The sequence below is a fragment of the Stigmatopora nigra genome, chromosome 21 (assembly GCF_051989575.1).
Source record: "Stigmatopora nigra isolate UIUO_SnigA chromosome 21, RoL_Snig_1.1, whole genome shotgun sequence".
NCBI lineage: Eukaryota > Metazoa > Chordata > Actinopteri > Syngnathiformes > Syngnathidae > Stigmatopora > Stigmatopora nigra.
Genome location: NC_135528.1, coordinates 6,330,723 through 6,355,757, shown reverse-complemented (window position 1 = coordinate 6,355,757; position 25,035 = coordinate 6,330,723). Strand labels below are relative to the sequence as shown.

At 37.2% G+C, this 25,035-nt stretch overlaps 1 protein-coding gene across 29 annotated transcripts in view; it reads left to right on the top strand.

The window, feature by feature from the left end:
* The window catches only part of adgrb2 (adhesion G protein-coupled receptor B2), a 197,035-nt gene that overhangs the window by 72,534 nt on the left and 99,466 nt on the right, over positions 1–25,035 (top strand). For 15 of the 29 annotated variants that reach the window (XM_077742902.1, XM_077742878.1, XM_077742893.1 and 12 more), the window contains exon 1: positions 20,749–21,486. The exons of 1 other annotated variant lie outside the window; for it this stretch is intronic. The gene's annotated coding sequence lies outside the window, so the exon portion shown is untranslated. Of the gene's footprint in view, positions 1–20,747; positions 21,487–25,035 lie in introns of those variants that run through there. 13 more of the 29 variants (XR_013330237.1, XR_013330236.1, XM_077742879.1 and 10 more) reach the window with 2 other exon arrangements.

Here is a 25,035-nt window from a genome sequence, read left to right as displayed (position 1 = left end):
TTTTATCTCCACCTAAAGAGCTCTATCTCTACTAAGCACATTTGTTTTATTAATTTAATGTCACATCTTAGTTGACTCAGAAGTAAGTTACTTGGCCAAACTTTATTTATTTTTTTCTTCTTCTATAAAGCACTTGGAGAACAAAGCACTGCTGTGCAATAGAGGGAATAGGAACAAAAAAATATGAGAATGACTAAGTGAGGAAGAAGGCTGTGAGATTACAGTAGACTGCCTCCTCCACATATTCTTGCACCCTTTAGATAATGTCAAGTTAGGTTGTAGAAAAAGGCAGATGAATGAGCTGCTTTTCCTGTAACATGATTTTAAAGCTTAATATCAGAGGGGAGAAAGGACATTAAGTGTCCCTGGGCAAGATACTGGACCCTAAATTTCTTCTTAGCGTGGATGGCGGGTGGCACGACATAATATACCATAATTCCACTTTTTCAATGTGGGAATGTGAGCCATTGTAAAAGTGCTGTGGGCACTGCTTAGCTATAGATCAAATTGTTACATACAGTAAGTCGACCCAATTGGTCTTATTTTTTTGGCCTTTAAGTCGCACTGGGCAAAGAAAACTGGAGTTAGAGGACCGGTATTTGGCTCTAGTACTTGATGCCACTTAGCTGTATATGTTTTATACTCAGGAGCTTCTATTTAAGGCAGTACTTTTTCACTAGCACAAACTAACCCAGTTCTGGCTCAATTCAATTGAACCTCATCAGCCAATCCCATGAGTGACTTTCTTTTGACGACTATTTTATTATATTTTGCAATTCTGTTGCCGGCAGTTGTTCTTGTTAGGGTAGAGCCTGGTTATTTAGGAAGTGTTATTAATCTGTTAAATTCTGTAAAATAAATGTATTAATCTGTTAAATTCTGTAAAATTAATGTATTAATCTGTTAAATTCTGTAAAATAAATGTATTAATCTGTTAAATTCTGTAAAATAAATGTATTAATCTGTTAAATTCTGTAAAATAAATGTAATAATCTGTTAAATTCTGTAAAATAAATGTATTAATCTGTTTAATTCTGTAAAATTAATGTATTAATCTGTTAAATTCTGTAAAATAAATGTATTAATCTGTTAAATTCTGTAAAATAAATGTATTAATCTGTTAAATTCTGTAAAATAAATGTATTAATCTGTTAAATTCTGTAAAATAAATGTATTAATCTGTTAAATTCTGTAATATAAATGTAACAAAAGGAAAATAGGCCAACAAAACAGATTGAATGTAACTGCTTTTATAAATTAGAAAAATATACAATATACTGTAGCTAATAGGCAAAAAATTATGCCCGAAAAAATCTATTATAAATAAAATAAAAAAAGACCCTATCGTTCCCAAAAATTATTAAAAAAATGGGAAATAATTTTAAAAAACAACAGAAAAACTAATGTATTTTGCTTAGAATGTCAATCACACGAGGTTTAGTCAATAAATATTTTTAAAAATGTTTAATATGTGCATTTAAACCCCATGTATGTACATGTTTTTAGATAGCGGTTAGTACTGACCTCCATATTGTTTCACGTCCTTTACAAGTGATCCGAAAGATGCTGACAGGAAAATTATAAACACACTTCCTTTCCTCTTCTGCACATCTTTCCCTGATTGCTTTGCCGACGAACTTTAATTGCCAATTAGAGGGGAGACCACCACCACACTCACAATAGGTCCAAGCGTATCTGCCTTTATATTTGTCACGCAGACGATGCTTCTTTGTGCGGCTAAGTATGTGTTTTCTCCGATAAAGCGAACGCCTTTGACAAGTCTTGTGCTTGTTGACTTGAAGGTCATATTACTTGAGGGGCTTTTCCAAGCAGAAAAGTCCACACTTGGCTTTGTTCGGTCGGTGAAAAGTTTAGTTGTTAGCTTTTGAGAGGGATAGCGATGCGGTACGGGTACTGAGATGCACAACAGCATGCGGCGTTGGGATGCCACTCAAGAAGATTGATGGATGGTAGCCAGCTGTTTGCGCTTCTGATTGCATTTGCATAGGAGTCACGAAAGCAAATTTAAATGATGGACACGTATCCGTGTCTGTCAGGTACACACGCAACGCACATCAAGCTGGCAATTGATGATCCCGTCAGGGTTGCGATTGCAATCTGAATGGAGAATGTTTGGGGAACTTTCTGAGGGTTGGCAGGATTATTTGCAACAACAACAACAACAACAAAATATGATGAATGAAATGAGATCCACACGTCGTCCATTTTGGGGATGATTTATAAGAAATATGTTTGAATATTTCAGTTAAAGAACAGTGTGGTCTGTGTTTTTGGACGTTTTCTTTTTGTTTGTGTAGAGTTGTCATGGGATATTTATTTGGTGTTTTTGTTCGATTTGTATTTGGACTATTTGTAGTGGTGCTCGGACGTTTGGTCGTCGGTCTTTTGGTCGCCGGGCAAATGGTGACAGATAGTTTACTGTTCAAACCAGCTCTCAAAATTATATTCATGAAAGAGAGTTTAATATCTAAGAGTGAGAGTTTAATATCTAAGTACTGTTTATTATCTAAGTACTGTTTATTATCTAAGTACTGTTTATTATCTAAGTACTGTTTATTATCTAAGTACTGTTTATTATCTAAGTACTGTTTATTATCTAAGTACTGTTTATTATCTAAGTACTGTTTATTATCTAAGTACTGTTTAATATCTAAGTAGATTTGACCAGTGACCAAAAGACTGGCGACCAAAAGACCGGCGACCAAAAGACCGGCAACCAAACGTCCGGCGACCAAACGTCCGGCGACCAAACGTCCGGCGACCAAACGTCCGGTCACGATTTATAGTTGTATCATGTTTTGATAACCTTAGATTTCCATTGATGTAGTGTATGTTTCCGTTCTTTTTCGGTATAAAACTTAGCTCATTTGATGACTTTTTAGAACGCCATGTTGTTGAATCTCCATTCAATTTACCCTCTTTCCCAAAGATGCCACCTGATTTAATTAAAGCAACCCTTTGACATTTCAAACGGGCTCAATATTGGCACTTAAGAGTGACAGTTTACTTCCTAGTCGGGGCCCCTCGCCTCCATCTTTCCCCGAAGAAAGCCGCCACCGCCGTGCACATTTCAAAGACTTTGCGTCATAATAGGAAGCACGGCTCTCAGATGAAAGCTTCGCTTTGCATGCAAACCTCCCCACGCCATCGTTTCCGATCTGAGCGCCTCTTTTGCTACGCTGACATATGTTCTAATCAGCCGGGTCACGTCACATTTGGCGCTCTCGCCGACTTCAAAAGTCCCGTGTCGAGATGCAAAACAATCTCAAAGGAGCAGCGGAAGAAGTCGGGGAACCAAACTTGACTTCCTGGATCGCTTATGAATATCCGTAAGGAGAATAGGACATTTGACACCTCCTTTTTTAGTTGCGCCGACAGGATGCATGTTCAAGTGTTTAGCTGCAATAAACCCTCAGGCGTAAATTATATTTAGGAATTTATCTAAAGGGAAAAAAGACATGAGTACGTGTAATTACCTTGCAATTGTAAATACATTTAAATCTATAGTAAAGGTCAGATAATTGATTATGAAAGTCTAGAATCATACCTAATCTTGGGTATATAAACATTTTAATTAGAAGAGCTACATTTCTACTTAAAGGCAATTAAAGGCTTGGTTTTAATTTTTACTGACGTATATTTTGAATGTTAATCGTTATGAATGTGATCACGATGCCTTCAAATAGATTAAATTTAGTCCCCAAACGTTTCCCTGCATAATCTGTGACAGGAATTTGAATAATTTAGGTCATTTTTTTCTAAATGAAACGTTAATTATATTGCATTGCAACCATAATGACTGGAATTTTTAGTGGCGAGTATATGGAAATAAAAATTAAATGCAGTTTTTTAGAATTCTGACCCGCAGTTTTGAATAGGCACTCCTGACAAAAAAAAAATGCTTTATTTGAAATTATAGCCTGAGGCCACATACACATTCTTTACAAGGACCTCTTGGCACACTTGTGGGAAACCAATTATTCAAATGAATGCATCATTTTTTTGCCTTTTCAGTCTTCTCATCACCCAAAAAGTATTCCTAATGTGCTATGCGGCCCACATGCAAATGAAATGCATTTTGTATGCAATGAGAGACTTTATATTTTATCGCTCTTTCAATTTAATTCTCCTTTCTAACAGACAATGTCCCAGCATAATCATGTAAAATAGAAAGCCTGGTACAACCCTGTAAAATATATTGTTTTCAACTATTTTTGGACTCACGGAATTTATTTTCACAATGCAGCCAATCAAAACACATCTTAATTGCGAGTAATCAAGTCTGTCTGCAGTTTGATTTATACACGTATTGACATTTTGTCACCCCGGAGTCGCCAACCACACCCAGGGTAAACAAATCAGAAATAAATGGCTTTAACAAGCCACTTTGTTGCCTTAAAAGTAGCTCTGTTAAGCTTTTTTTCACATTCAAGTGCTTGAGAAATTGAGTGAACTGTTTCTGGTAAAATGAGATGACTTGTTGATGTTTGAATGGACAGTTTTTCCTCAAATGTCTCAGTTGTGATATCAGTAGGTTGTGAAAAATGGCAGAGAGAAACAAAGCATGCAGAGGTTGATGAAGCTAGTGTTGCTAATTTCCCCCTTGATTGCCGTGGAAGGTCAGAAAGATCAGCATCACAGCAAAAGCTTTTTAAATCCATATTCAATCAACGTTGTTTGCCTCCTCGATAATGAAGTTAATCACACCCGAAATATTCAATTAAACCAGCAAAATGAATGCTGTAATAATTGTAAATCCAGAAAATTGAAACAGAAAGTCAAGGTTAAATGCCATCTACGATTTGGCTTGTAAAAACAAAAACACAATCTCATAAAAAATAAACTAGAATAGACATTGAAATTATATGGCAGTAACCTTACGCTAAATGAAAAAACTTGAATAAGAGCAGAATAATAGGTTCATCCATCATGAGTGTATGCATGTGAAGTATATTGGGATTAATGAAGGGATTTTTATTTACTATAGAGAGTTCGGGGAAGCCAATTGAAACTGATTACAATAAAAATATAGTAAATTGACTAAAAGTAAAAAATATATGAAAATGTGTGCATTTTTAGTCATTTCACTGCATTTAAAGTAGAAAAAGTCCCAGAATTATGTTGACAAAATGGTTACCCTGATTCTAATCAATGGAATGCATGCAGAAAGGTTTAATTAAAAACTGAAAGATTAAAGCGACTCTAGACGTAGTGTCTAGATTTTAGCTCACAGTTTAACCCATCAAAAGAGCCACATATGGCTCTCGAGCCATAAGTTCCCTACCCCTGAGCTAGCCCATCGACAATCACCTAGACAAGAATACAAAACTGGCGACGCCAATAAGATTTGACACGCAAGCGAGCAAAGAGCTTGCGGGCACATCAAAGGAACAACGGGACCGTTGCAAATCAGTGTTGCAGGAAGAACTGCGGCTTGTGGCGCCAGCTAATCAAATCAGAGCGCGTCGTCGAGCTCCGGCTGACATTGCAAGCTCCAGCAATTAGAGGTGCACTGACGGAGAATGACTTTTTCGCTCGGGGCTGATGGACACGTATCGGCCGCCACGGCCTTGCTACGCAACTAGGAAATAACGCAAACGCTATATGGCGACACGTGCCTCTGCTTGGGGGATTTCCATCTGGGATAGGTACGCTTGTAGGGATTGGACGGCTAGAGGAAGGAGCTAGAGTAGCGGTCGGGAACCTTTTTGAAAGAGAGAGTCATAAACAATTGATATTTTCTAATGTTATTCCTTGTGAGCCATACTACGGATTTAAAAGTCGAAATTCATACATGTAAATTAGTGCCTTTTCAATTTTTTTTCGTAATTTCACCACTTTTAAAGTCCAAAAATGTTGTTGTTTTTTAAAAGACTCTTATGTTGTTGCCAATCAAATGAGAGGATGCATTCCAAAATAGTCTAAAGCGAAAAAATTAAGATTAAATCAGTTCCAAATGTAATATCTCAGTTCTGTCACCAGCCATTTCCATATTTTAGCTCACAGTTTAGCAAAGAGCCAAATGCACTCATCCAAAGAGCCACATGTGGCTCCCGAGCCTCCCTACCTCTGAGCTAGAGTGTAGAAATGAGCATCTATTATGCAAGATGTAATCATGCCACTTTGTCAGTCAGTTTTGTGATATTCATTATTCTGCAGTCTATCATTAACATGGAAATGAATAGTGAGTCTATGAATGCTAATTATTTTTGGACTATTTCATTAACAAAATGCCTGTTTTTTAGAAAAAAATCTCTGGAAACTATAGTTCAAAATGAGAATAATTAAATCATGTGAGTGGAGACAGCTGGGCTTAGAAATATTAGTGTACTTTGCAGGACAGTGTGCATACGTTTTATGTCAATTAGTTGTAAGCGATTTTACTTATTTGCTCCAAGGAAGTTGGCGTGGAGCAGCATTGCTAAAATAAAAATACATTATGTATGGAACATTGAGTTGGCTTTGCTGTATAGTAGAGCATGTTTTTGTATGCTTTTGGCTTATTTGTTTTTCCATCTGTCACGCCCGTCTGTTTTGGACGATTCCGCAACAACTATGACATTTTTTTTTTGGTACGAAAGTCGGTTGAGGAATTTGGCAATTTTTGGAAAAATAAAACACACAATGATTGAAAAATAACATATTTTTTTGGGGCGGAATGTACATGTTAATGAGATTTTTGTTAACTAAATAACATAACAACAATTGATTGGACAAATACATGAAGTTGCGAGTTAGGAAGAATATACTGACGTGAAATAAAGCTTAAACCGAAGGTTAATATTCCTTTAACCTTGTTTAAGGCTTTGATAACAATCACTAAGGGAGGCCATGGTTCAATGCTTTATTTGCAGCTTGAGGCAATAGTTCTTCCTTCTGATTTAATTAGTTTCATTGCGTGTATCTTGATAAAATGTGCTGAGTCAAACCATTGATCACAAGCTATTGGAACAGAAAAAATAAAAAATAAAAGTCACCGTCACTGCTTTTATGGCCAAATGAACCTGACTTGGTTGCAAATTCCTTCATTTGATCATTCTGGGATGCCTGAAGTGTTTTAGAGAAATAGCAGGATTCAAAGGTAACTAGCAGCTTTTATTCTAATCTCTAATGACATTAGAATTTCGTAGTATAAGACTGCACTATCATACTTAAGTCTAAATAGTGTTTCTGGACATAGTCAATGTGTCAATGATGAAAAGCAAAGTTAAAAACAGGTCTTGTTTTGTGCACACAAAAACTCTAAGCGGGTAACTTCTAATGAATCCCTGTGAGACTAATTTAATCAAAATTAATGACATGGAAAATGAGAGGTTGAAATGTAATGGTGAACAAATAACAGCACGAAACAGTGCACACATACTGGTAAACAACTAAAAGGAGGGAAGGAAACAACAGCAAAATACGGGACGACATCCCTTTGCACTTTGGGTTTGATAGTAAAATATGTTTTAAATATTGACATTGTGTTCATCTTATGTTGGTTTTCCTGCGGTTACGCTTATTTACCCTTCTTTCGACCACAATGTGTCATTATCAATTGTTGCGGCTGGTAAAGAAAGGGAGGATCAGTACATTTGTTTGTGTTTTCTAAGACGTAAAAGGCAGAAAATCACTCTCTCTTCTGATTGGCTTCCTCTGCATTTTTTTGGATGTTTAATTTCGAGCAATGCTGTATAATAAGCCGAGTAACGGGGGACTTAAAAGCGGAGATTTACAAGCCACCAGACAGAAAATATTTGAATAATGATGCCTAATTGCCGCTCAATATGTATGGGAAACAGTTCACTATACTTAGTATGGGTTAAGTTAGCTACGATTTGTCTATAGAGAAAAGCCAGTCCCCTTAGTTTAAAAGATATTAATTGTATTGATTCATTTGTATTTATCTTCATGTGAAACAAGCAATCTCTTTGTAGAATACATTTGCTGGAAATTGGGAGTGCATTAGTTAATAACTTTGCCACCAATATTTGTTTTTATATCTATTTTATTGTAGGTGAGATGTAAGGTCAACAGCAGACAATATCACCATTGAAATTTGCATAAATCTAATTGGTATTTTTATGTCATTGTGCCTGGAATGGGTTTTTCCATGTTGATTAAACATGGTTCTTAAATTAAGTTGAGATTCTATTACTAATAGTTGTGAATTTAAGATATTTTTTCTATGGTATACATACCCTTCAATTGATTTTCTTCAGTCCCAGTTCAACCATTGAGCTTAATGAAGATAAATGTTCGATAATTGTATGGATGGATAGAGTTGAAACCTATTTTATTCAACGATTCAAATGATTGACAAATGTCGTTAATCAGGGCCAACAATTCATGACTGAGTGCCTGCAGGTATGCGTGCTAATCATGAGCTTGTTTGGAAAATGGGGAAAGCGGCTTCATTAGAGATGCTGCATAGCCAAGAGGAACAGTAGGGAAATGAAGAGATAAGTTGCATGAAGAAGGACCACCAGATGGAAAGACGGAGGGAGCGTGATGGATGCTTTCAACGGTGTCAATGACAAATTGAGTTTAATAGAAACTGAATACATCACTGGAACTCTGGTGTCATATGCCGACGTCTCATTTTTGTTGCCATGTAAAACAAAGCCTGAATGCCATTCATCAGGCTTTGATTGTGAGGATACTATTGCAGTTTTCTGGAATCAGTGGCAGAGAAGGCGGCGACCGATCATAGAGTGAATGGTATAAGTACAATAAGCATGTTACACAATTTTCATTTCGGTAGACGGAAATCGGCAATCGTTTTGTCATTTTGCACTTTTTTAGCTCATTATTGTCACGTGATCATAAAAAAATGGATACAAAAATTTAAGATAATCTCCTTTTGCTGCCTTATTTGCCAAAAACAATGACAGCCATGTTGCTTTATTCGCTTTATTTCTCCATCTAAATTACAGTTTTTCCAATAGTGTTTGTATTTCCCCCTTTTTTTTTTTATTCCAAACAAAATTATCACATTGAGTGCTGTATAAAGAAGTCCTTTTAAATAAATGAATGTTTTGTCAAAAACCAGCTAAATTATTTGTTGTAGTCCGTCGTGAAATAATACAGTGATTAACAACCTCCAACCCGAAAAAGGTCAAAAGCAGTTTTACATGGATATTATTTGGTCTTGAACAAAATGTCAATATCCAGTGTGTGTGCCAATGGGGTATTTGAATGGAAGCTATTTCTTCTTATCATTGCACTTTGATAGTATGTTGTTGCATTAGCACATTAAACGGCCCTTGTGTCCTTTTTCTTCCCCCAGAGTCATACACGGACATGTATGTGTATACTACCCTGCACGTAGTATCAATATGTATGTATATAGGATGTGCATACGTCTTAGAAAGTCGGCATTTTAGTCCTGACGTTGATTGACGCGTACTTACAGAGATGTCAAAGCAAGGAGATGAAATTGTGATGAGGGCCAGCCAGTCATCCTTATTAAATAGACATACAAAATAGCCTTTTTTGCTCAGGGTTATATTTGTATAATCAATTGCATGTTAAGTGAAAAGGTTGTTGAGTTTTGTTAAAGTTAATATATTGGCATGTTAGTATTGTTTTTTATTGTTATAGCTTGATTTGGTTAGGTAAAATGAAATTGAGAATTTGGAGGTTTATTGGACGGTGGTGGTATGCAAGAATAAAAAAAAACATGATGTTATTGGTCGGCATTTTTTAGGATTTGTAGACAAATTATAGATATAAAGTTCACTCAGTAGAGTCTTGGAGGCGGTATTTTATTTTATCCATCTGTATCTTTATTAAAATAGAAAATCTGTATCTGTATTTCACAGTCATTTTTAGTGAATAACTCCTGAATCTTAATGACAATATGATAGTGCCGATCTAAATTAGGATAGTTCTTCCTTCTGCGTACTCATTACAATACTACAGTTCTACCGGGGAGAGTCTGTATTTAAAAAATATACAAAAATCTGACTCATGAATGTTGGTATTATCCTGTCAAATTTGAATCTGTAGAGCAAATATAATCAGTTACTGCGAGCAGAAAACATTGATAACTATTATTCCACTTCTGTGTGAGTACTTATTTTCATTGCGTTCATATAGAGCACCGACATACATCGATTTATTGTCCAAGCAAAGTAAGGAAATAATCAATAACACAATCATGAGCCACTTTGATATACCCAACTTTATGCATACTGTCCAACCTTTTAATAGTAAAATTTTACTTCCTTAAATGCTGGCAAAACAGTTTCAAACATATCGATTGCAGACTTATAAATAGGGAGTCAATTTTCCTTTTCTAAAACCACTGACAAAATATTTTATTTCACAGTCCAACTCACTCACTATAGGTTTTATTGTCATCCCAATGGAATCAAATGGTGTATTTCAACATAGTCATATTTTCTAGATGTTAATCTGGAAACAAAAGAAGCATTTGGCAACCAGTAATTCCCAAATAGAAGTAGAAAGCAGCTCACTGGATGCTTATTTGTCAAAGTAAAAGCAAATGGAATTTGTTTCAGGTGTTTTTTTTTTTGTCAAAACAGCAACATACTTTGCGTTTGATCGTCCCTCCCTCATCTAAAAAACACCGGGACACTACTTCTATATCCAGATTGATTTTAATCAGGCCTGCCAGTGGATCAATGGGGGTTTATTACCCCCACAAGGAGTGTTGGCAATGAAGCTTTGCCCCCTTGGGAAGTGTAGTTTTACCAGCCTTCATAAGACCTGCTAACATTCCTTAGAGAGCGTCAGGTATTGGGGAATTGCAGGCCTTGTTTTTATTGTCCATAGTAAATATCATTGTTATCTCTCTGAAATGTGATGGATGGGCCGGCAATGCAGTTGTGAAATGGAATTGTAAAGTGTGTCATAACACAACGTAGCGGACAGAACGTTTTGGGCTTTGTTGAATGCAAAATGTCAGAATCGGACGCAAACACAAAATAGAACCAAAAAGAACAATCAAAGTTGTTTACGTGATCCTGTTCTTGTCACAAAGGAACACTTCCCATTTCCCAATCTTGTCATTTAACGGCTATTCTTTTGACAATATTTGTATGGCGGCATATATCTGACTACAGCTTTCTATTTGACCAACACATCCAGTTGATAAATCGGTGTTATTAATAAGTCATTGTTTTCCAAAGACTTGTATTTGTGAAAATGCCATCGCAAGTAAACACCCATTCACCTACTTTACATGATCTTATTCACTTGGGGTTTAAACAATTACAAGCAAAAGAGGTTTCTAAGCAATATTATCCACATCCTTCATTGTCCCGACTACTAGTATTTGTCCAATGATATATGAGGTGAACCTAATACTGTTCTCAGCAACCCAATGTCCTGATTACAAACAATTATTCATTGTTACTTACAGTAATAAAGGGGTAATGGGGCCTCATAAATCTACATGTGAAATACTCCCATTCAATCCAAGGCGTTGATGCAAACTTGGTCCGAGTTGAACGGGAAGGTCATTGTCAATCCTTTAATTTGGTTTGTTTATTATTTTTTTGTCAGAACGGATGCAACTTGAGTCATTTTATAGAAGACCGTGACTTACAAAATAGGCCATCAGTAGTGGCTGAATACAATTAGTGTATCAAGATTCAGCATATTTAAATGGTGAAAAACAAAGCATTGTTTCTCCAGATTTTCCCAAAAAACTGTACTTTTTCCTGCAATAATGCATGTATGTGAACCAAAAGTCCAAAATTTAAACATGTAAACATCTTAACTTTGTACCTAAGCTTGGGTTTTTGTTATAGTCGTCAATAAATCCACTTTTAGTTCAGTTTTTTTATTTATTTTCTAATTTTTACCCAATCTGCTTGCTAGCCACTGCAACAAAAATGAAGTATACTTTAAATTATCAGTCCACCTAATCATAAAAAGTTAGATTTATCATGACATTACCCAAACTAAACTCTTCTCCGCTTTTTTTCCTTTGACTATCCTCCACATTTTCAATTCGGTACATTTGCTAACAACCTTCCATAAGTCGCTGGAGTAAAGCATAAATAACAAAAGTGGTAGATTCACCAATACCTCCTGTATATTGTACACTTAATCCTTTGGAATCAGTCATTATGTGCCTCTGTAGAATAGGGATTAAATGGCACGGAGATTTGATAACACTGCCAACGCATTTAGAAGGATCATGATCGTAAACCTTTAGCCGTTTCTAGGCGACGTTAGGCCTTTTTCACTGATGTGAGCTTTTCATTGTGTGTGCTGTACTGGGAAAGGAGATTCATTTCATGGCGTACAGTAGGCGTAGAATGGCGGAATGGTGGTTAATTAAGGAAGGAATGCAGTAGGAGCACCGGGTAGAATATCTTAGAAGTCCATGTCAATTTTCAAGGGCAATGTAGAACCATCAGGGGTCCCTAAGTGAGTCCCATGGGATGGCGGAGAGGTTATGACTTGGGGTTGTTAAGTCTGAGGTTAGATTAGAAGCTAGATAATGTGATTAGTGGAGCATTTGAGTCAATTGCATCCAATGTCAAATACATTGGTCTCACTCACCGCCAAATGTGTTTTCAAATTTATGCCGATACACCACATTAACACACCCACGGAATGAATACCTATTGATATCTTGTGATAGACTCAAAATGACTTGCACCCCATTCTGGGACGTGACTATTTCACGGAGACGTAGTGCTACCGGGCCCTCCGCCGCCGGTGGGTTGGCCCATTAACCACGTAGACAAGAGAGTGCAAAGTCGCGGGCAGTGGAGTGTCTTTTATTCAAACAATCAATCATAAATTAGCCTTATAGCATAGGAAAGTAGCAAGCAGGAGGGTGGGTTGGGGAAAAAATGGTGGGTAACAGCAGGTGGCAGGTGTGGAAAAAGCTAATGATATGCGACCGAAGCCGGCCAGCGGTTTGTGTCTCTTTGTGTTTTGCGTCATATTTAGTCCCAGCGAGAACACGTTTTGGAAGCAATGGAGCAATTAAGGCAAAAAATGGCAAAGTGAGATAAATGGTTTGGTAAATGACGCAAACACGGAGTCTGCAAGTATTGAGCTTCATCTTCATTTTCTCATCATTATTTCACGCTTGTCACATCAGAGTATCAAATTTGACACTGTATTACTTTAATAGTTGATCCTGCAGTGTATTTTTTGTCAAAATGAGACAATTGTCATTCACATCAGACTTAATTCTCAGCAAAAACAGGTTACCGTATTTCTACGACTATAAGGCGCACCACATTTAAAGGCGCACCCTCAATGAATGACATTTTTCCATATATAAGGCGCACTGTATTATAAGGCGCACTGTCTATTTTGGAGAAAATTTAAGACTTAAGTGCGCCTTATAGTCGTGAAAATACGGTATTATTTTATTTTTTTATCAGCTTGTTTTGCTTATCGATGGGAAGACTTGACATGTTAATTTCCTGAAGAAAACAAAAGGATAAGCCCATGTGCTTTTTCCTTTTGTACCTTCAAGTTATGATGAAAACTAGCGCTTCTATTCTTATCTTACCGCATCAAAGTCATGCAAGAGTACTCTGTATGTTTTCTTTATAAATAACCTATTACCTGCTTCTACACAACCCTTTCCGCAATTTGAAAGATGCTTTTAGTCTTTTTTAGGGGGGAAATTGTTGAATAATAATAGCGGAAAAAAATACAGAAAATTAGTTATATAAGGCATTGAGTTTCTAAATGATATTTACTATAAAAAAAGGCTTCCTTATTTATTTTTGTTGAATTATTTGCATCTTTTTGAGTCAATGTTGTGTGGCAAACAGGACTGCGTGCATCCGTGAAAAGATACAGCATTCATGTGGGAATTTCTGTTTTTTTGACATTTGTAATGATAAAAAATGTATGAACTTCCATTTTTTTTTTTTTGCTAGAGTGGGAAAAAGTGGAGAAAGTAAGTTGACAAGGCGCACCATGTCGACATACATAGTCATAACACTTCTAGCTGAAGCTTTTATTATATCAACAAAACTACAAAATCTGTGTGAGTGACATAACCTCCCTTAAGTTCTTTTTGTGCAGTTTCAGGGAGGAAAATAACGCAAAGATGGCTAGTTTGGAAAGAAAAAAAAATTAGAATATTCTGGAATGGTGTCCTATTAAATAATATACATTAAATCTAGTGGAGGTTAAATTCTATTCATTATTAGAGTCCAATTTGCCTTGAATACAATGTACTTTTCAAATTTTTTTATAGTTTTTTCTTTAATTTTCACTATTACTAGTAATAGCAGTACAGTCAGAATAATGCTGTATATTTTTTGCTTTACCAAATTTAGTGATATAGTTCGGAAACTCAGCAAAATATTAATATAGTACATTTTAGTTCACTTTTAGTTAGTCCGATTTGGCTTGAGTAAAATGTATTTATTATTTTTTATTGTTTGTTTTCTTTACATTTCACTATTACTAGTAATAGCAGTACAGTCAGAATAATGCTGTATATTTTTTTGTTTGCCAAATTTAGTGATATAGTCTGGAAACTAAGCAAAATATTAATATAGTACATTTTAGTTCCCTTTTAGTTCCCCTTTAGATGATTAAAAACTGCAATATGCTGTCAGTTAACTATTACTATGACAAGAAAACATCAGCAAGTTGCATTGTCTTTGTTTACTTTGAATTTATTTGTGTTCTTTGTGGTTCTATCGACCGACTACCGTCATTTTCATTCAAAAACTACATCGCAAAAGAAGCCTACCATGTCCACATTTCATCTGATTAAAAGAGTTTTTTCAAAGCAAAAGATAGACATGGTAAATATTTAATCTTCTCTGCAGTCAACCACCACGTGAAGCCATGTTTATACCGCTTTTCTTCCTTCATTTTCTCTTGTATACGTGCAGTTACGAGACGGCTACTTCTGTTGCAACACATCCTCGCAGATTTCATCCCTACGCCGTATTTAACGGCAACCTATTTCATCACTTTGAATATTTCATATTTCTTCATGTCAGGACCCAAATTTATTGTTGTTGTTGTTTCTGTGCCAGTGAGCAATGGCTGTGATTCTTTTGGAGCGTGACTATTAAAAGACGCCAGGTGTCTAAATTATTAATGGCGGCTAAAAATTGAGCCAAAATGGAAGTCGTAGTTGTTTAGTCATATCCAAAGTGTACAGTGTGTACTCTTAATTCCCGGCGCACGCCGTTTATATACAGAGGGAAGCTTTTATTACAGATAAGCGAGGGGTATACAGATTTGTGTCAACATATTTGTGTAGTAAAAAGGTTCGAGGGGGGAGGAGTGGAATCTTGACAATTTGCAGCACATACTGTGTTTGTCTCCTTTTGTCCTGTAGTCGCAAAGTGACTATGAAATAACGATAGTGGCCTTTTAGTGTTTGTAGTGCTTATTGGAGCGTGCCGTCTAAGGCATGACCCAGCTCTCCAAAACCAAAAATTCCATTTAGCAAAGAGCCCATAAAAGAGCCATCTTCAGGCTAAAACACAAAGCGGCAAATAGTGGGGGGGGGCATAAAATACCAAATAAACGTATATTGGAAGATAGTCATGGAGGGTTTTAAAATAGAGAGCTGGAAATTGGTGCTTCATGAATGACGCAAAAGAAACTAGAATTTAACCAGGCTGCTCTTTTAACCTGTTTTTGCAGTAAATAAACTTATTTTCTAGCTTGTTTTTTCTTAAATAAGGAAACTAAAATCACAAAACTTAGTGTACTGCACTCTTAGTTAAATTTTGTATATGTTGAGCAGTTTATTATACAAAACACTCAAAATATCTTGACTAAAAATCAAGCCTTACTGAGTATAACACTATAAATGACCCCAAAAGCTTGCTACAACTTCATTGTGCTGCTTTTTTAACCTGTTTTTGCAGTAAATTAACTTATTTTATAGCTTGGTTTTCCTTAAATGAGGAAACTCAAATCCAAAACTTAGTGTACTGCACTCTTAGTAAAATTTTGTCTATGTTCAGCAGTTTATTTTACTTTAACAAAACACTCAAACTGAATCGAAGTGGAATTTTTCCAACTTTCCAGTTTGCTATGCAATCTCCTCTGTATTCGATTGTTGAATTTTATCAATGATGGAAATAGCCAGTACTTCTTCTCCGTGTATCCCTCTTAAGGTGATGGGTGTTTTCTCCTGGCGTGAAATTGCTAACTCATCTCCTTGAGTCTCGGATCAAACGTCATCACTACTGTCAGAGCACATTTAATTCATGGCGTCTCTCCGCTCGCCTTATGGTGATGGACTGCAACAAGGCCTTGTAAATCAAATGACATTAAAGCTCATTTAAGGTCTCGCACCAGTGCATTCTGACCAAGATATTTTCCACACATACTTTCACATCGACTTTTTTGCCCTGAAGAGACAAAACGGATGAACAGCCACTGAAATCTTATGCAATATACTCAATAATATTCAAACCTATTTGCATTTAATAGTAAGACTTGTCTTTTTTTCTTCACCAAAGGCCTGTCATGTTGTTTTTTTAAGGCTATACTTACCTGAACAATGTTAATAGATGCATATGTAGCTTGTTGTTCTATCTATTGTTACTTTAATACATGTTTACAGTCAAGTATGACATTTACTCCAAAAAAAAAATAAACAGTAAGTTACACTTGAATATTCACTGAAGAAAAATTTTGACTTATAGTCCGGAAAATACAGTAGTTTAGATAGAATTAGACCAAGTCATGATGTAAAAACATGGCATTGTAATGGAGAACTTTGAGAAAATACAGTTATCTGTGTTATCATATAGTGTATTGTTGAAAATTACTTGGTATGGAGACACTGCCGCTAAGCTAAAGTAGAAAAAAATGAAAAAAATTGAGCTTTCCTTGCAAGAACTCATGGCAAGAGTGAATCATGATGGATGACATGACGTGTTGTGGTCTGCGGTTGGCTTCAGGTGCTCTTAAACATGTGGAGAGAGATGGGATAGGAGCACACATAGAAAGATTGGATGGTGAGAGATATATGAGGGGGGGGGGCATGCTGGGTGATAGATTATCATGGAGAAAAAGGCAAGTGCAAAGGAGTGGATGGACAGAAATGACCACAGACGACTGGCAGTGCGTCATGCTGCGGTCTGGAAGCAAATGGCGATGCTGTGATGCGTCTGGGTCAGAGAGGGGGATTTTTCCCTCGGATAATCTCAAAAATGAGCAAAGAGTTGAAAAAAATAGGCGGAGTGCAGTCATGTTGTATTTTAGCTTTTGTTAGTTTGATGTGTGGGATAAGTCTGATGTTGTTTTGTTATTATTTGTATGATATTTTAGTTCTTGGATTTATTGTGGATGATTATTGTTGATTATGGATGGCCTTGATTTTGGAATAAATACATTTTCTCAATGGAAAAAATATAAGATAATCAGTTGACGTAGTAGTGCAGTTTTTAGCTAGATATTGTAGTGTATTAATGCTAAAATTATGCTTATTGTACCCATTTGATTTTGACAAAGAAGTTAACATGGCGCTCCCAAAACCCGAACTCTACCGAGCAGATGGAAACTCCAGATACCATCTTAATAATTAACGCCTGTTTTGCATTTGTGTCTCCTCTTGAAGTTTTAAGTGAAAGCTAAAACAGGACTTGAGGGAGTAGAAAGCCATTCCCAAGTTAAATGTTGAAAAGAAACGGTAGAGAAAGCGGCCTTCTGAGAACCCAGTGAAGACAAATGCACAAAGTTGAAACGCCACTTGCACGGGAGAGGAAAAAGGCCAGCGTCGTGGCGGACGAAAAGAGAAGGTGGCAGCAAGAGAAAGAGCACAATACAATGCGTCGAGGGAGCCGGGAGGGAGTTTTGCACCCACGAGCGCCATCATAATTGTCACATTTGATCAAGGGGAGGAACTGTAGTTAACTTCATGGACCACTGCTTTTTACAAAACTCCCACCCTACTCAGGATGCAGTAGGCTGCACATTAGGCTCACACTAATAGGCATATACACCCATGAATTATCCTTAGCCTTCATGCGCACATGTATACATTCATCATTTTTTTAACAGGATAGAATACACTGATTTTTTCAAAAAGAAGTGGCTTTTTTTGCCTGAAACAGGGACAGTGGATACAATGTGTTTTTATGAGGAAAGTGTATTTGCCAACTCGGACTCTCTGATGAGGATCTTGGCGTTGTGACCCTCCGACTCGCACCTCCACTTTTCTATAGTGTCCGTGCAGGAGGGCTCCCTCTGGCTATGGCAGATGTCAGCTAATCAGGTCAAGGGGCTCCTCCGACTTGTGCTGATGCGCTGGCGTTGCGGCTTGGACAATAAGACTCGACCTAGCTGCTTCCTGAAGCGTGCGGGTCAGCAAAATATCCCAGAATATTCGAACTGAAATGTTTGGAGTTATCTGTAAAGCACAATTCAATTGGTTATGGGATGACATTATGTTAATTTGCTTTGGAAGGTAGTTTACCTTTGCTTCCGACGCCCCGGAAAATTCCGATAAGTAGAAAATGGAGCAGTTTTATGGCGGACAATGTAAAGTGGTTTCTGTGTGGCTTTACAACAGAATGGCTGCCTGAGGGCTAACCGCTTTTTTTGTGGCTTGACTTCGATTGGTGATGTGGTTTTAATTCGTATAAGCCTATGGGATTCAACTTATTTATATAGCGCGTACAAGGTTGTAACATGTATGAGGATTATTCTCAAGTTCTCGTCAGAAATAGTCAAATGAAGGCCATTTTTTTTTAAGTATAGTACATTCGTTGGTGACCATTCAAGGTGAAACATGATCACTTAATGCTAGCTTTGCTAATGGTGATGGATCTGATGTCTGGAACTGCCATGTTGTATATATATTTGGAGGAATGTAGAATTGTTTCATTAAGAGGTAGAGAAGCTAAACTTGTGGAGCAGAAACATTGGTAATTCCACATCAATTTGGAATCCTCTTAGCTGCTTGAGCTCGGTGCACGTTTAAAAAGCCAATGCGAGTCGCTAAATCGCTTCGGCTTGTCTCTTCTGTTGATTCATCGACATTTTAAGGATTAAGACGCAATGAATTAAAGTCATGCAAACTGTTAAAATCCCAAATGTCAACATCACTATCAAAACATTCTCCGAGCTCCCGTGGAGTCACATTTGCATAGATGGACAATTTAGTAGCTTTTATGGTCCACTGGAGTATCCAGAGAAATACCACACTCTCACGGAGGGAACATTTGGTCTCCAAGTCTGAGCTATCCATGGTGCTGAAATCGTAACCGAAGTCTGAGCTATCCACGGTCCCCAAATTGTATCAGCAGTATGAGCTATCCATGGTACTGAAATTGTCACCGAAGTCTGAGCTATCCCTCGTGCTGAAATTCTTACCAAAGTCTGCGCTATCCATCGTGCCGGAATTGTAAGTGTGAACTAGCCATGGTGCTGAAATTTTAACCACCCTACTTGATTGTTAGTATTGTATATAGGTTTATTTGAATAAATCTACAGTACCCCATAGTTATACTGGAAACCAAGATCTGAGATACTATATCATTCATCATAATCAATTTTGAGCTGTTGTTTAATTAGATAGATGTTTCCAATGAGTAATTCTGACCTTATTCTGTCCCTCAAATCAAAGACATATACAGTACAAAGGCGTAGTAACTTTTAACTGGTGACTATGTGATTACTATGTCTGTATCGAAGAGGCTGTCGAGGTTAATGGAAAATGTCACTTGGTGGTGCTGCCGTTATTTTGAGATACTGTTATTTTGACGAGTTGATGTATGAGGAGCGTGTCAGCTTTGAAGGATGTTTGCATTGTGCTTTTTCTGTTTAGAATAAGGAGAAAAATGTGTTCAGGTTTTGTGTTGTGTGTTTTCCATTAGCAATTTAACACAGTGTAACGTTTTCAGCATGTTAAAAGTGCAATGTTTATAGGAAAATAATGTCAATAGCGGTTGTTGAATCTGAATGAAAATAGTCCTTTTAAATCATTTTGAAAAAATATATTGACATATTTGACAAACCTTTGTGTGTATAGGCTGTATAAGGAAATAGAAGTACCTGTTTACCAACACTGACTATATATTATACATATTCAACATATACAATACAATTAATAAACATGGATGACCCCAAACTGTATCCATTCAAATCTAGTGGCAGGAAATTTTAAGAGTTTTGTCCTAAAACATTTTCTCTATTGTTTATTAGGACCATGACCATTAAAAATTGATCATATTCGAGATTTGTCATACATTTCAAATGGTGGCCATGAAACAAAAAATAATTAAAAAAAATATATTTAATATTTGATATATTTTAGTGGGTATAGCCAGGACAGTTCAAAAAGACTAATTATAATCAAAATGCATTCTTAAAGCATTTCCCCTCACTTTTTTTAAAGGTGTTGTGTCTATAATAGAATCTCCTATCATTTTAAAGTTGTTTGCCGTAGCCTGTCATAGCACATATAACCCCAACAGTGTAAAGTGAATCCTCATTTACATTTTTTTCTTTTTAACAAAGCCACATTTCCTTTTTTTTCGAGGAATCTTCATTAACCAGAATGCGTGTACGTAATTAATTGCCCGGTTAATTTATTTTCTAGACTTTCTCCCCCCTCGCGAGCAGACGTGAATGTGTATTTTGGGTAAAGTGTGCGTGTAGACGTCACGACTGCCGATTAAAGCTAGGAAGAGCAGCAGTGGGTGGGTGGCATACCAATGGCTTGTTGCGGGGGGGCGGGAAGGGGTCTTCCGTGAGCGCGGACGACAATTCCCCTGTGGAGGGTAGCGGGGGCGCGCATCCCTCCTCCGCTCGAGAAGCGAGCGACTGCAGAGGAGGCAGATGCCGAGCGAGAGTCGCTGCCTGTGGATCTCTCCCAAATAGCACAGCGCGGATAAGGCGATAAGACGCCACAAATTGGGGCTTTCTTCCAATATTTCTGGGCATATTTTCCATTTTTATTTTGATTTTTTTTTTATGCGTCAGACAACAGCTCCCTTGGACTTGGAATACCACTATCAGGAGAAAAAAAAAAGAGCACTCTCCCACTCCGCTAGCTGTGGCTGCTGCAGCGTATCTTTTTTTTTTTTTTGTGTGGAATATACATGCGCCAAACCATGGAGATTATATGACATGGATTTATGTTTTTTTTTTTAAAAAGCCAACCCAACGGGGACGGCAGCCTTTTTACCACTCTTTTTGTTTTTTATTTCCTTTAATTTTGTTGGTGTTTTATTTGTAAAGCTTTTTTTTTTAAATTAATTTACTCTTGTGCCTACTTTATGATTTCACACCCTTACAGTTACCGTTTATTTTTATGTATAGGTTTGTTTTGGTAGTAATTTTGTTATTAATTTTGACTCATGGGATGTTTGTGTGGAGAAGATCCCGAAGCGGCGTTGAAAATGAATGAATGAATGTATGTATGAGTGAGTGATAGTCTTATCTGCACCTGAGATGTGCAATGGATGAAAAACTTCATTTGGATCCACTGAAGCGATCGAGGATTACTCGTTACATCCAATAAGTACTTCTGACAGCGATCAGGTAACCCATACGTGAACTCATGGACAATGTCTCTTGACGCATGCATCTTTTCGACCACTTGCTTATAATCTTTCTCTCCGTATTTGACTGATGATGATGATAAGATGAAGGTAGCCATGCACGTCACCCGCATGTTAACTCAATAATGGACCACCAAGTCGTCTATCATGAAATCCACGTGACGTGTGACAAGGTTAAAAAGAAAAAAAATACGCTTTATCTTTAACGAATGCCGCAGCCACTGTCACAAACAGCCGGCCAATTCATTAGGTACACCTTTGCACTGTAATGAGATGCAAACAAAGATAATGCAACACTTTAAGTCATCGTCTCCACACAAGGTGGTCCTACCGTGTCTTTTATTTTTTTAGGAGGGGGTTTACTGGAGTGTGAAAGTACACCGAGACATTTCTCATAGTTGTACTACGGTTAAGAAACAAACATTAGGATGGGACATAGAAAGAAACACCTCCCATCATGATGCAATGCAGTTCTACACCACTGCATCATCCATAATATTCCAATCTTTAGCCATTTGAGAGTGTAGAATAAATCACTTGTATCTTAATATTTTTTTGCCACTGCTTTTGTATTGAGCCGACATTGTTAAATGATGTAGGCGTGTCTAAAGTCGCCTCTATGGATGAAGTATGGCTCCTAGCGCTAAGTTTGGAAGTCGAGATGCTCACACGAGCGGCGAATGGCATTAAAATGCTTTGCCATGCATACAAAGTGGATTTTTATGTCAAGATGATCATAAAAAAAGTGGTGCGGTTCATTTGTACATTGCAGGCCTTCTCTTTTAGAATGTAAAAAGTGATAGCAGCATTTTTACTGGGTAGATCAATGGGGTCACAGGTGGGTTAAAGCGAATGGCGACAAGTCCCTTCTGGGAGATTAGTGATCACTTCACACGCATGTAGACAGGGTTTGTCTTCCAGAGTAGAAGCGGGCGTCGTGCCGCAGTCTCTGCTCGTTTTCTTCTTCCTGCCATCTCGGTGGGGTCATTTTTTTTTCCTGAAATGAAGCAATTGTTGCGACCCTCCGTTGCTTGGGTGATGCTGGAGCTTGATGACAAATGGCTTTTAACCATGTCGTTGCAAAAAAAGGAGCACTTGGTACTTCTTCTTTGGTACTCAATGTTCTTCAGAGTATGTGGATGTAGACTTTACTTTATTAAGGCATTGGCAGCCATTGACAGCAATTGACGTCCAACACAATTGAACTGGGAAAGCTTTTTTTAGTGAGAAACTAATTGAAATTTAGTGTGGAATGATAAAAAAAGCAATAGTTAGAGTTTTAAGCTAGCATCCATTCATTTATTTTCCAAGTCTTTTCTCTTCATGAGCATTGTGGGGGTGCTGGAGCCTAACCCATCTGACTATGGGTCATAGGCAGGTTACATGTTGAATTTGTAGCCAATCAATTGTAGTGCTTGCTTAGCAACAATTGTTTTTTACACTCAAATTAAGGATAATCTGACCAACACAACTGACTATAGTGAATATTATTATGACAAAAAGAAGGATGGAAGAAAATATTTGCAATGTGTCATTGCACTCCACTCCTGTAGTTGGCAATGTAGTATTTTAGTTGGCATGGCAATGGAAAAATAATGTTGGATTTTCTTCTTCACTTTGGGAAATATACTAGTATGTCTATTAGTAGCAAAAAAAAAAAACATGTTTGGCATTGTTATGTTTTTCTGTGATATTCAGTCAATGATGTCATTTGGTTTTTATTTCTTCGGGCAGCAGTTGAGAACTAATGAAGCCGGCAGGCCATGTCCCCTTTTATCGGTGAAGAGCAACCCGGGGAGAGGATCGCTGATGAGTTGGATGTGCGAGAGGGCTGATTTGTAACCCTACAGAGTAGAGGACAAACAGGAGTCAGGGACAATGCTTTAGTGAAGCGGTTCACTGAATTTCAACCCACAATTTCCCATCTGTGAAGTGGAGTGATTGGTGTTTTACAAACGCATCCCCTGGCACCATCTTTTGTCAGATTTTTAAAATCACATGTCAGTGCCAGGAGGGGGAATGGGGTCATCCATGTTGGCCAAAAAAATGCAACATTTCATCATACAAGGCTGTAAAGTTATTACAATCCCAATAACTTTTCTATGCGTTGAGTACATTGATTTTTCTTGTTGTTGTTGTTCACCAGGTTTTAATGATGCATTTGGAATTCTAGTTTTGTGTTAATCCATAGATCAAAATGACGTAATAAGTCGCCAATTTGTGAGTTGCTGACTTTGATTGCATGTCTCTAAAGCAGGGGTAGGGAATCTATGGCTCAGGAGCCACATGTGGCTGTTTTGATGAGTGCATTTGGCTCTTTGCTAACCTGTGAGCTAAAATATGGAGACAGCTGATGACAGAACTGAGATATTACATCTAGAACTGCTTTAATCTTCATTTTTTTGCAGTAGACTATTCTGGAATGCATCCTCTCATTGGTTAGCAACTGCAAAAGAATATTTTTAAAAAATATTCATTTTTTTTCCACTTTAAAAGTGGTAAAATTACAAAAAAAATGATAAGGCACTCATTTACATGTATGTATTTTGACTTTTAAATTTGTAGTATGGCTCACAAGAAATAACATTGGAAAATATGAATTGTTTGTGGCTCTTTTCGTCAAAAAGGTTCCCGAACCCTGGTCTAAAGGAAAGGTTTTTTTTCTATAAGTACTCCCTATACATTTCCTGTTTATTTCTAATGTGCTTGGGCAGTCATGGCCAGTGGCAGCAAAAAAAAAAACCCGGCAGAAAACTGAAGCCTTTCTAAAATGAGCCTCATTATGTAGAGCTTTTGGATCCGGCTTGGACATACTGATCCTCACTAGGGCCGCGATCCAGTATGAGATCAAGCTTCATTCCCCCGTGTATTATAGTAAATACATCAGAAGCCACGCTTGCAGTTCACACAGAATACTGTCCGACAGCACCTTTATTTTATTTTTAATGCGCCTGTTGTATTTGCTAGTGCTTCATTTTGTGGGAACCAATGTTGAATTTCCTTTTTTTTTTATGTTATCATAGTGGACAAGGGTTTGTGCGCTGGGATAAGTCAACATAAAATATGAAGTCATTTCCCTGGCTTTGGGGCACAAAGGATGGCACTCTAGCCTGCTTGCTGGGAAAAGATCATCTTTTGCTGAGCACAACTCTTACATAAGAAGAGGGGGGAAACAAATGGGAGGCGTTCTGTTCATCACGGCAGCTATTTAGTAACAGTTTTTCACTAATGAACTTCACTGCATTTGATAAATTAACGTCGCACAGCACACGATAAAGTTTCACAATATTGCCTGACTAAAGGCTCATTATTGATAACATTTTGCTTGTTTAAAAAATGCTCTAACAAATTCCTATTATGTGACAAATGGGTGAAAAGAGCAGAAGACTAGGAGTGACATTTTGTAGTACTCGGACGTTTGGTCGCCGATCTTTTGGTCCATTTTGGTCGCCTGTCAAGTGTACTTGGATATTAAACAGGACTTAAATTTTAATTCCTGTTTTTTTTATATATTAAACTATCTCTTAGA